This window comes from Micromesistius poutassou (assembly GCF_964030765.1).
Source record: "Micromesistius poutassou genome assembly, chromosome: 22".
Classification (NCBI taxonomy): Eukaryota; Metazoa; Chordata; class Actinopteri; order Gadiformes; family Gadidae; genus Micromesistius; species Micromesistius poutassou.
This window is the reverse complement of record NC_140292.1, coordinates 10,518,814-10,529,602: the sequence shown is the minus strand read 5'-3', so window position 1 is coordinate 10,529,602 and position 10,789 is coordinate 10,518,814. Positions and strand designations below refer to the sequence as shown.

The window sequence follows — 10,789 nt, the reverse complement described above, 5'->3', positions numbered from 1 at the left end:
GATGGTGGGTGATGGCAGGGATAAAAGTGGAGCTGATGTCCTTCACCTTCTGGGTAAAGTAGGTGACAAAGTCGTCAGCAGTGAGGGAGGAAGGAGGCGGAGGGGAGGGAGGGGTGAGGGTGAGGGTTTTGAGCCCAGCAAAATGTTTTTCCTTACCTCTTTTTCGACCTTAAAAAAATATATATATTCTTTTTTTGAGGGGGACAAATCTACCTATTCTAAATATTGGGGGGACATGTCCCCGAAGTCCCCCCACGAAATCTATGTCTATGCTCCCTAAAGGTGGGGGCTACTCACGTGAACACGCCGCCGCCCCAGCCCACCAGCGCGGTGAAGAGGCGCGGCCCCAGGTCCCGGCGTAGCCTGAGTTGAAGCCCATGGAGAGGCCGATTATTAGCACTACCAGGCCCACCGTGAAGGCCTCTAGGCCCACCGTGAAGGCCTCCAGGCCCACCGTGAAGGCCTCCAGGCCCGCCGGGACCGTGCTGTGGGGGTCCACGATGGCCAGGATACACACCATTAGTGCGGCCGTTCCAATCACCTGACACACAGCGGACACAGAGTGCATTGTGGGGTTTTGCTGTTGATGTTGAGTTGATGATAGTTAATTTAATTTAAAAGCACTTTTCATTTAAGAAATCTCAAAGTTCTGTACAGGGCTGAAACCGAACATGCAAGTAGAGCCAAAAAGGATAAACACTAAGTAGAAACTAACTAAAACTGATTTCAAGGCCTTCCTATATAAGGGCTTTAATAAGGTGTTTAGTTTAGGGGGGTTGTCATGGTTTTGCCATTGATGTTTTTGTCCAGTCTAGGATGTTGTGCAATTAATGTAAGGACTAATTTTTAGTCGTAATTAAATGTTCAGACAGTACGCTTTCTAGTTGATCATTTTATCCAACGGGGAACAATGTCCCTAGTAATATAAGGGAGACACAATAACCAACAGCTCTCAACCAATCACAAGCTTCCGATCTCCAAAATGGCCTATTTCTTTGGTGAAAAACATGGCAGATATTCTTCCTGATACCTCCTGATACCTGAACATTGCAGACTGACAATCCCTCAATTACAGATACTTCACCATATTCATTTCTATTTCAATATATTTCTGGAATCCCCACCATTTCTGCTCGGCATTAAGGTGTGCAATTATGGCAAGTCTAATTTCCTTCCTTTTTTTCCACATCTAAAGTTAAAGCAGCATAAATCCATTTCCAAGCACCACAGGGCAAAGGCAGTACATTCCAAAAACAAACTTGTGAAACAACTTGACAGCTAAACCACCCCTCAGTGCCGCCCCCCATCTATATTTCCCCCCCCAAAAAAAATCTGCCGCATCTGCCGCACTTCAGAGGACTAACTCAATAAAAAGCAGATTGGATGAAGGCGGTGCTCATTGCCGTCTGTCAGCATTCGTGAGTACAACTGTTGTTCCTTATCACATGCTCTCCATTAAATATCAGTTTACAAAAGTGACTTTAGGGGCCCTTTAATAGCCGGGTAGCGATACCACTGGGAGGATTCACAAAACAATGATCATTTAAATGGGGCTGGAGTGGGGGAGAGGGCCTGGGGACTGAGTTGTTTAGAGCTCCATCTGTGCCCTGTAGCTATCGAGCACCAGGGTCCCAGTGTGCCATGCTTAAACGTGTATGTTGTTCTTGAGATGTGATCCGGAGCAATCGCTGTGACACTGATTTAATCGTACCCTTGTTGTGCACTAAGGGATGTGACGAAACGATGTCTGACACTTTTGTTACCTGGTCGAAGAATCCGTTGAGCAGGCTGAGATGTGGGGAGGGATACGTAGCGAAGATCCCCGCCGTGGCGTTGGTCCCGTCCACAGACAGCGTCCCCTGGCCGTAGTCCCACAGCGCATCTGGTGGGGACACGCACATCACCGTGTTGAGTGTTGATGAGACATGCAGCTTCATTAACTCTAAGCACCTGCCTCTGAGACCGCCATCCCTGCCTGACAGCAGGCCCGTGTGTAAACATTGAGTAAGCAATGATCTTGTGTGTTGGTGCCGCGGCGGTGCTGGTATTATCAGATTACATTAAGAGGAACAAATGGATTGGATATGGAGGTGATGACACAGACCAGCGCTAGGCAATGGACGCCCCGTTGTGTCTGTGGAACAGAGCGCCGGGCTGAGCTGCCCTTCTTGTGATGAACCTTAAAGTTCAGGTGTTTTTTTTTGTTTAACGGTTGAAATATGTTCAACTTTGAGTGCTGGGCGCGGAACAGCACCGCTTCACAACAAAAAATAGCAGAGGGCTCAAATTTCAAACAATGTTGAGAAGCTGATTCGGGGTGTAGGGATAATACGTAAGGCACAGCGTATTGTCAAATACATTTTCACTGTTGAATATTTTATTGTTTATAAGGGTGGGATTAGGCTCAGAGTGATTGGAACAAAGCACTCTTTTTCAAGGCTTTTTGGAATCGTCCGCGTCTCTGTGATTGGCCCTTCAGTGACGTAGGGGAGGGGCCTCTGGCCTGCAGGAAGCAGGCAGGTTCTCCGTGGACATCAGGGATAGAACCCAGCGCAGCCATTCTACAACTCAAGGCCTCCTACCAGAATACATGGCAAATATGATCCCAGCGCCCAGGAAGGCCCCCAGTGTCTGGAAGAGGAAGTAGACGGGGAACTTCCTCCATGGCTCCCTCCCCAGGAGGCCAGAAACATGAGACTTTCTAAACAGGACTCCTAAAGGAGACGTCCTCTTAGCTGTGATCAGTTATTCAAAGAGCAGCGAGAGAGAGATGGAGGCCTTCTGATCTTCTTAGAGAATACTCTTGCCCCTGATCCTCAAAGAGCCAACGCAGCGCCGAGCCCACCTCCATGTAACTGTGGGCTGCGTGTGAGACCCTGGTGTAACAGGAGGGAGGGCTCTGTGACACACTCCATTGGAAGGAGGAAAAGGCGGAGAGACAAAAAGAAAAGTAAACTGCTCTGATGGCTCGTTCACACGGTGTGTGTGTGTGTGTGTGTGTGTGTGTGTGTGTGTGTGTGTGTGTGTGTGTGTGTGTGTGTGTGTGTGTGTGTGTGTGTGTGTGTGTGTGTGTGTGTGTGTGTGTGTGTGTGTGTGTGTGTGTGTGTGTGTGTGTGTGTGTGTTCCTACTGAAGACAATAGGTGGGTAATTACTAGAGTGTTTTTTGTCTTCACTTCCGACGCCGTCATGCGTCGGAAGTTGTTTTATGATCCAGGAGGAACGCTCCCTTTCCTCCATCTTCTTTGTATTCTTGTGAGACGCAGAGTGTGTGTAGTGCTGATGACGGGCGGCTGTTGTTCTGGTGAACAGCGTGGTGATCTACTCCTTGAGGGTAAACACTAAATACTGCACTCACCATCGCCCACGTCCAGAATAATGAGCTGAAACAGGAATCCTACTAAATCTTAAACAAGCAACTCAACAATTGGATTCGTTGTGATTTAATCTAATTCATTAAAACGTTTAAAAAAAAGCGCACCATCCACTCCCCTCCAACTTAAGTTCCCCTTTACGTTCCTATACACCACTGTCACACCCTCTTACCGGACACCTGTCCACTGACGAGGACCCCCAGCGTGGCGGCGAACCCAAAGGCCAGGTTGACGTGAGGAACGCGCCGTGGGAACCTCGGCTGAGAAGCATTGTGATTGTTATTTTGTTTTTTTGGAGAGGGGGGGGACTTTTAATCTGAAAAACACAACTTTAAACATGGAAACACGTGCGTGGGTCTTCCTGATGTCCAGGAGGGGTTTCTCTCTCTGTTCTCTGCCTGCTGCAGACATCAGAGACCCCCCCAGCTGGGGTCCTCTCTGGATGTGTTGTCTGGGGGAACTAGAACGCCTGCTTACACACTATTTACTCTTCCCTTGGTGTGGATTCATTGGTTTCATAATGTGGAGTATTTGAACTATATATCATGGCCCACATTCCCTTAGAGTTGAACAGCCCTGTTGTCTACATTGTATGATGTGCATTGATGTGCTGCATCAAGAGGAAGGGAAATGTTGAAAGGTACTCGTCGACTCGTCTTGAAACTGTTTCAAATTGATCCGGACAGGTCTGACATTGATTATCTATTTCGGGGGATTTAAAACCAGTTTTGTAAATACGCTGAGCCATAAATAAATAATCTGATGAAGTTATAAATGGTAATGGCAAATGCAGACCAGAAGAAATGCCGACCTTATCTCAGTAGGATCCAGAGCTGTGTTCTAAACCGCCAAAGGTCAGAAGCTGTGTGCTGGCAACCGGAGAGGCTTTGGAAAGGACATCGCCCATATTTGGATAAGATAAATTAATATTCTAATCTTCTAGTTAATGAATAAAAATCATTATCGCAGATAGTCACGCATTCACATCCACATATTATGTGTCATACAATCATTGAACTAGCAATGCAATAACATTCTGGCGATCATTTACACTTAATAACACGTCCTTACCAAATTAAGACTAAAATATGTGATAAAACCCCAATACAGTCTGCATGAAAAAATAATATTAAAAATGTAATATTGTTGTTCTGTGGTTTGTAAGGTACCGTCAAGCAACGCATTGTGGTGCCTTGTCAACGTTTGTATTCATCAGTGACCCTCCGTTTTAATTGATTTAGTACAGAGCAGATACCCCCTGTTTGATTGTACTCTTTGATTCCCCCCAGCCTCACTTGTTCGTTGCTTTGGATAAAAGTGTCTGATCAATCTATATCGATCTATTCTCAAAACCACAAGCCCCGCCCGGCCCCATATACTCACCACCAGAACCAGGGTCCCCAGGCACTCTGCCAGGCCCTGCTGGAGAAGCAGGTGCCTGATGTGGAAGATCTGTGCCAGCTTCTCAAGAACTGCCTTCTGCTTTTCCATCATGAGGAAATGGCGAGCATTCATTTTGGCTAGCAGCTGTGAGCTACTCGATGGGTAAGAGTCTGTGTCTTTCTTGCTCAAGAAATGTCAGACTTAAGTACGACTGTCTCCACCCATTCATACCCTCTCCACAGGTACTGGGATAATAAGGTCTACACTCTTTTATTTTTCAAATTGATCTCTTCCACGTTTATATTATATTATGTTATATTACTGACAAATCAGCCAGAAAAATATATATTATTTACATACTCGGTGGCTTATGAGCAGTTATTAGCCAATGTATTGTTTTCAAAAAAAGCCACTTTACGTAAAACAATAGGCCATATCCACGCCACATGCCTGGAAGTGATTTGCATAATACGGAATTATCATTAGCATAGCTATTATGCTTATTTAATTACTACATAATACCACATTCTGAAAGAATTAGTGGACAGCAGACTTTTGAGAAGTCCTTTTAGTTGTGTGGGCTGGTGGCGGCTCTGCTTCAGAGACTGGATCTTTTACAGCTGCCAATGCCGAGAATGAGAAAGCCTCACTTGATTTTAGGATAAAAAGCTATCTTTTTTTTGTCTATGCTGTGAACAAGGACACAGGATTGACACCTTTGATAATTGAGATGATAATACCTTCAAGCCATTGTGAGATATTCTCCTCTTGACGGAGCGTGTGATGGGCCATAACGACTCTAAAGTCCTTGACATGAGCTCTTTCTGACTGCTCCTTGTGATGGAGGATGGTATAGAAAAGGCAGATCGTCACCAAGCATCGGCAACAGAGTGGTGTCTCTGAAAAGCAGTGTTTCCTCTATATGCATTCAGCAGTGGCACACCGCCGCTGCTGGATTGTCAGTGTCATGACCCGGCTCAACGGAGATGACAAAAACGGGAGAGACAGTGCATAACTGATAGAAAATAAAGATTTATTTACATAACGTAACAACTTAACAAAGTAACGCCAGTATGAGGTGTGTATGTCAGTAGTTTCAGTCATGTAAATGTGGGTGTATTGATAATGCGATGTGGGGTGTTGTGGAGAAGGAATAAATTAAATGAAAAGCCAAAGCAAACCAAAAAAGGTGCGGACGCCTGCGAGGAGAGCAAAAGAAGAGCGACCAACAACAGGCAATCAGCTGCCCTTTATCCGGCTGGAGCACCGGGCCCAGGTGCTCCAGATCCAGCTGATGGCATCAGATGGCATCAGCTGATCACCTTGAGGAAGAGTCATATGATAAGTAGGCGGGGTCGTCACATCAGCGCCACTGCAAACTTGTGATAAATATCAAAGAAATAGCTGAAAATGAACATTAAAGATGAACTTAGTTTCTGCCAAGTTCAAGGCACATTTGCACAATGATCTAGTCTCAGCAGATACCTTGACTCTGTTGGTTGTTAAGTCATATTTGGAAGCTCAATCTGTCGATTTTTCCCCAAAAAATCTCACCAGAAGTAACCATTTAAAGGGTTATAGTAGTTAATAATATATCCCCCTTATAATGATCACGGAGCTCTCCTACTTCCTGTCCAGATATTAATATTCATGTCTCAGACCGGAAGTGGGCGTATGGCTGTGAGCTCGTTTTTCCCCGGGTGCTACAGTTTTCTGGGGGTGATGTCTGAGCAAGTGTTTGTGGGGGAGTAGGGAGTGCTAATGGGTTTAGAGTGCCGGAGGTCGTATAATGTTTATTGGGGGTTCTGTTACCAGCAACCTGACTGGGCCAGGCAGATCTGCGGGCTGGGTGTGGGACTGTGTGTGTGTGTGTGTGTGTGTGTGTGTGTGTGTATGTATGTATGTATGTATGTATGTATGTATGTATGTATGTATGTGTGTATGTGTGTGTGTGTGTGTGTGTGTGTGTGTGTGTGTGTGTGTGTGTGTGTGTGTGTGTGTGTGTGTGTGTGTGTGTGTGTGTGTGTGTGTGTCCAGATAGGTGTCAAGAAGAAGGGTTAGTTATGTGTTTGTTAATTCTGAGCAGCTTTCCCACAGACATTAGAGGATGTTTGTTAAGTGCAGGGTGCAAGGCCAGTGTGTGTGTGTGTGTGTGTGTGTGTGTGTGCGAGAGAGAGCACCCCGCCGTGGTGCTGTTTGGCTCGTTGTGGGCTGTCAGCATCTGCCGGGATGGACGAATGTGCTTTGTGTGTCAATGATGTATCTGGCTGATCGTATTTGCTGTAGATGGATGGTTAAATAATGTCACGCGATCGGTCATACTGTAGGCTCTCATTTGCAAGTTCACTGATTGCGTGTCTGATAGGATATATACCTGGCGTTTATTCAGTTGATTGCTCTTCTAAAATGCGCCAGATTGATACCAGTTATTGTCGTGTTTGCATTGTAATGTACATCTTGGTCTCTCCTTAAAACAACGTACATCGAAACAACTTTAGTCAATGCAGCCTCCTATGTCAGTGTTTGCTTTACGAATACTATAGCATATCGGTTTATCAAAATTGTTAAGTGGGGGCGTGTGTGTGTGTTGTCATGTAGGCTATAGACTGTTTGTCTTGGATTGCATTACCCCGAATATTGACGGGTATTTTGCACGCTGGGTAAAAGCTTCGAAATAAACACTACCATCAAAACGTGGGATAACTAATGTATGCGCTGCTGTTCATAGACTAGCTCCAGCGCTCGTTGCTGTGTTGCTAAATGATAGCAACTTTCCACTCATTATCCTTTGACCATGCATTTAATATTTACATATATAATATGCGGACGCGCTGTGGGTGTGAAGGATTTGTATATGTCCAGATAGGAGTTATGAGGAAGGGGGGTTATGTGTTTTGTTAATTCTGAGTTGCTTTCCCGCAGATAGTAGAGGAAGTTCATTAAGTGAAGGGTGCAAGGCCGTGTGTCTGTTTTCTCGGATGGGGAAGAGGAGGGGGTAAAGTGGACCATCCAGAGTTTGTATAATGTTTTATTGGGTGGTCTGCTGTCTATGACCCGGCAGTGCCCTGACAGACCTGATGGCTGGGTGTAGGACTGTGTGTGTGTGTGTGTGTGTGTGTGTGTGTGTGTGTGAAGGATTTGCAGGTGTCCAGATAGGAGTTATGAGGAAGGGGGGTTATGTGTTTGTTAATTCGGAGTTGCTTTCCCGCAGATAGTAGAGGAAGTTCATTAAGTGAAGGGTGCAAGGCCGTGTGTCTGTTTTCTCGGATGGGGAAGAGGTGGGGGTAAAGTGGACCATCCAGAGTTTGTATAATGTTTTATTGTGGGTCAGCGATTTTACCAGATACCGATGGATGATCAGGGGTTGTGAGATGATCAAGGTTGGGAGTAGGCCTAGGGGTGAAGGATTTGCATATGTCCAGGGGGTGGGTGGTGATCAATGAATCTGATACGTTGAGGGGTGTCGACTGGGTGTGGGGTTATAAAAAACAAACCCCTAGATCAGGATTTGTTAGGCAACTGATTCCCTGTCCATACCCAAGAGAAGACGACCACCTCTGCAGCTCTTTTTATTTTCACCAGTCGTACTGAGACAAACACAGCCCACTACAACATGCTGATCAGCAGTGAGTATCTCCTAATACCTTCTCTATTTCAGTTATATTAGACCTATGACATTGTGTAACTGTTTTTTTTATATTTGTTTTGATGAAAAAGTGTGTTATTAGGTATTTCAACAGATGCACAGGGACATGTGTTCCATTATCCAGACCCACCACAGTGTATGTATATAACCCTACCCTTTTAATCATTAAGGTTGAATTATTACTATTATTATTATTACTACTTATATGTAGACCCTGGAGGTAAACAATCAATGTCTATGTTATGTGTTAGGTCTGTTTGACACTGTGTCGACGAGGATAACTCAAAGCCCAGCTCTTATTGATCTGACCAATGGGGAGGGTCCATCTAGAGGTAAGGTATCAAAATATTATTATGGTATTCTGATGTATTATCTAATTGCTATTCGTCACATTTCTTATTCTATGCTTTCTTTTCTTTTTCTTTTTTCATAGCACCTCTACCCACAGCACCACAGGAGTGTGTTATAAAACCTGATGATGTCACCGCTGTAAGGCCTGAGAGGAAAACTCAAAGCCTGTTATCAGGGGAGACCATAAAGCTGGTCATAGCTGAGACCAAAGAGGGGTGAAGCCGAGAGGAGAGCGCGTGAGCATATTGTGACTGAAGGAGGGGTCCTAGCTGTGCAACCGGGTGATGATATACCAAACGGTCGGTAGTTGTAAATACTGATGTACATACACATTAGCGCTAGATATCACGTTATTGATCATTATTGATTGTTAATTTTCTTTTCTTTTAATTAGGTACCGCAGACATTTCCCCTGAAGACCGGCCTGAGAGACCATATGCGGAGCTGACTGATGCAGATTGCGACTTCCTGATTAACGGTGATCCGGGGGACGACCAGTTCATGCGCCTGGATGCCCCACAGCGTGCAGTAGAGCCATCGGTGGACAGGAGCGATCTCACCCCCTCGTCAGACCTGCAGAATACTGCAGAAGAGGTGTCGACCAAGGCCAACGCTCCATCTACCTCTAAAACCCCCTTTGAACAATCCGCCTGAGGTGAGCCGTGGTGACGACACAGCCCGGTCCGCGGCGGTATTACCACACACACAGACGATGAACCTTCTACCGTTGTATCTGTGGCTGGCATAAAAACAGGGTCAGAACAAGATGTCTATGCTATGTGGGCGCTTCGCATTCTGAAACTCGAACGTAAAGTTAAAATCCACGATATAATAGCTCGCAGACGTTACAAGATCGAAGCCCTTAAAGTTAAAATCAACGATATAACAGCTCGCCAACGTTACAGGGTCGAAGCCCTACGGGAGAAGGCTGTGCGGGAAAACTATGCTAAATGCTTGTCTAAGGTGATGAATGTGGCGGATGAGGTTAAAGCGCATGATAAAACTCTAGGTGACCACTCCAAAGCTATCGATAGAATGCTTACATTGCTCGTGGGCCTAAATAAAAAGTTTCAGAAGCTCAAGAGACGCAAGAGGATGTAGCCTTAGTCAACTTTGGGGTTTGTCTTTTGTAAAATCGTGTCTTTTTAAAATCACGTATTCATCTTTTATTTTTATATCTTTGATTTTTTTTTTTTTGTTATGTTTTTTTTTTTTTGTGTGACGTTGTATATTCGTTTTGGTAAATACATTTGTAATCAATCAATAAAAATGAGCCCCAGAAAAAGAAAATGCAAGTCTATTAATGGCAATGTCAAGAGGAGATGTAGATCCAGCAGTGGTAGTAGTAGTAGCACTAGTACGGACACATGTTTTGATCAGCTGATGAATGAGTTTGCTAACAATACAGGCATGGTGGCGGAAGTGTCAGATGCCTGGGGTGATGAGGATGACGATAATGATGTGTTTGATGATACTATAGACGTGTGTGATACAGATCTTGATGAATTGTTAAATAGTACTGAATTCAATTCTATAGAGAGGACTGTGTGCGGGGTATTAGAGGATCTAGACAGAGGGGGTGAGATAGAAGGTTTCTTTGGCCAGGGGGGTAATGACGATGATGTCGTAGTGGTTGTACAGAGTGTAAATGAAGGGTCGTCTATTCAGCGTGGGGGTGGTGGGGGTGGTGCCTGTACAGGTGATGGTGTACAGGATGGTGCCGATGCTGATGGAACAACGGTGGGGATAGATGAGGTGTTGGGCGTCCGGGGTAGCGCTGATGGAGGCCGTAGTGGTGATGGTAGTGGTGGGGGTGGTGATGATGATGATGGTGGCCCCGAGTGTGGAGGGGCAGTCAGCGCTAATGATGAGACGAGGATAAGACACTATCCCTACTTTAACGGCTTCGAGGTTAGGCGCTCTGTTGATCTAAGGACTATACCTATCGATAATTTAGAAGAGATACCTAATTTTATCAGGGAGAGGTTGACAGGCGTCATAACAGAGTGCTCTCAAAGAACCGTCCGTGGCAGTGTT

The 10,789-nt window shown here is 45.3% G+C and overlaps 1 pseudogene across 1 annotated transcript; it reads right to left on the bottom strand.

Moving 5' to 3' along the window:
* Nucleotides 1–293: 293 nt before the first annotated feature.
* Nucleotides 294–4,887, bottom strand: LOC311367626 (aquaporin-3-like; annotated as a pseudogene). The gene is made up of 5 exons: nucleotides 4,756–4,887; nucleotides 3,535–3,688; nucleotides 2,583–2,701; nucleotides 1,764–1,882; nucleotides 294–541 (listed from the first exon to the last, which is right to left on the bottom strand). The product of its transcript is annotated as an aquaporin-3-like (transcript).
* Nucleotides 4,888–10,789: the final 5,902 nt, after the last annotated feature.